Source organism: Protomyctophum parallelum (genome assembly GCF_964188405.1).
Source record: "Protomyctophum parallelum genome assembly, chromosome: 5".
Taxonomy (NCBI): Eukaryota; Metazoa; Chordata; class Actinopteri; order Myctophiformes; family Myctophidae; genus Protomyctophum; species Protomyctophum parallelum.
The window spans coordinates 31306093-31308592 of record NC_139702.1 but is presented as its reverse complement, the minus strand read 5'-3'; positions in this window follow the sequence as shown (position 1 = coordinate 31308592).

Here is a 2500-nt window from a genome sequence, read left to right as displayed (position 1 = left end):
AGGTTAGATATAAGTGTTCTTTTGTTCCCTCAGCGTTGTTTTGTTTGTTCTCTTGTTGAGCTCTATATGTTCTTTTGTCTTTGTAGATTTTTTTTTTTTTTTTAATGTTAATCATGGTGATATAAAATGTATGGTTGGTAGCAGCATCAATTAGATGTTTTTTTATATGATAGGGGCAGGTATAAATAAGATTTATCTTCTTCCTGCTCCTTTTCTTTTGTCTGGTATGGAATATGTAAAAGAAAAAGTACAAAGTAAAATGTATATAATCATGTAAAACCATAACTGAAATGAAATAAATAAATATGAAATTAAATGAAATCAACGTGTGTGCAGTCCCTCCTTCGTAGTTAATTGCCCGTGCTAACACCCATGCACACACAGACACACACACCCACACACACACACACACACACATACACACACACACACACACACACACACACACACACACACACACACACACACACACACACACACACACACACACACACACACACACACTTAGCATGTGGGAACCCCCAACCACACAGAAGACCACCGGCTTCGAATGCTATATAGTCCATACAGCGATATCCCTTCGGTCTAGTGGTTAAGATGTTGGACTTTCACACAGGGGCGACCCGAGTTCGAATCCCGGGCGTTACATTGGTGCCGTGACCCGGATCGGGTTTCCCCGTGGGAGGAGGTCAAAAGGGGGGTGAGTGTAGCAGAGTGGCTCACAGCCTCTGCCTGATGGCCTCAAAAGTCTATCTCCCCCAATCCATAGGGATATCCCTTTGGTTAACTGGCCACACAAGTAAACATAAAGCAAAGTTGTTGTATGGGCTATAGCCTTAGAGTATATATGATGGCTATAGCACAGTTTCACATTGTTTTCACTTCTTCTGTTTGCTAGTCTACTCGCGGTAGGCAGTATGTATAGGAGATGTCCATATTGCTCCATGGCAGGGTCTGATAAGGAACATATTGGTGCTTATCGGTTCTTCGGGTTGATAACATTCAAAGTGGGTGTATACCCACCGGATGCACGCATATTTAAAACACAGTGACATAGGTAGCCGTGATATTACTGTACATACAGTACTGAACATGCGTGCGTGCACATCCGCTTTCAGACGCTGTTATCTCCATGAATTCCCCGTACCCCAGGCAGCATTTCTCGTCAAAACAACACTTATTGCACGGAGCATAGCGGTCGCTGTAATGGGTGTACTTAGCACAACACAACACACCTCACTCACCTCTCACCATACCGTCCTCTCATGCATGGTTCGTTCCTCAGAGTCATTACAGAGACAGTTGCACAGGCAGGGAACTCACTCTTACAGAAAGGCCTATAATAGAAGAATTGATGCTTACGTATGTAGAAAAGGGTGAGAGCATATGAGTGAAAGTGACAGGTGTGGAGGCAAAGTGAAGCAATCATCATCATCATCAGCTCTCCTCTTCCCTCTGCTTTTGAAAACAGAGCCACACTGCCCCCTTCAGGCCAGTTCATCTTTCGGGGACAACTAAGTCATTTCCAGAGTCAACAGGTCTTGTTCAAAAGAAGTTGAACAAAACAGAAAGAAGAGAAAAGAAAAGAAAATTGACGGATTGAAACAGTAGAACAGAACAGAAAAGTGCAGAATGTGACAGAAGAAAATTAATACAATGCTTTGGGATAGGCCTTACAAGAAGTTATGCTTTAACGCATTTACAGACTACCATTATGTTGGCAGTTTCGAAATATTGGGAGCTGACTGGCCAGCCACACCAAAACACTCACACATAGGCACTATAGGCAGCATGCAGGTGCACATGACATGCACACATATTGACACACAACGATTGTGTCCACCCCCAACTGAACAGCTGCATGCCCTCTTAACCAAGGCAAGAGGAGATTTAATTGGTGTTCAAAAACTCCTCTTTGTGTTCAAGTGTTTTGACTCTACCATGCATGCGTGTGTGTGTGTGTGTGTGTGTGTGTGTGTGTGTGTGTGTGTGTGTGTGTGTGTGTGTGTGTGTGTGTGTGTGTGTGCGTGTGCGTGTGCGTGTGCGTGTGCGTGCGTGCGCGCATGCGTGTGTGCGCGTGGCAGAGAATGGTCCCAGCTGTAGAAGGACCCTTTATCCTGCAATCATGCCTTCATGTTCCCTCTCTGCTTCTATTTTCCATCTCTCTCTTTTCTCCGTTAGTTCTTGTGATTCATTCTTTTACAATAGCGACAGAAAAGGAGAGCAGGACACGAGGTCAGGTCACCTGGATGTGATGATGACACAACCCTTCAGCTCCCATGAGCTCCTTTCATTCACTGGTTCCATTTTCTGACTACTGTGTTTTTTGAAGAGCAGGATATGAGGTCAGGTCACGTGGATGAAACACCGGATGAGGCAGTGGTTACATGAATGATTGGGGCTTTTATAGGGTCGCATTGACCTATACGTGGCCTTCATGCTGCAGATGTATAACCACATACCTGATGTGGCAGTGGTTCAGATGTATAACCACATACCT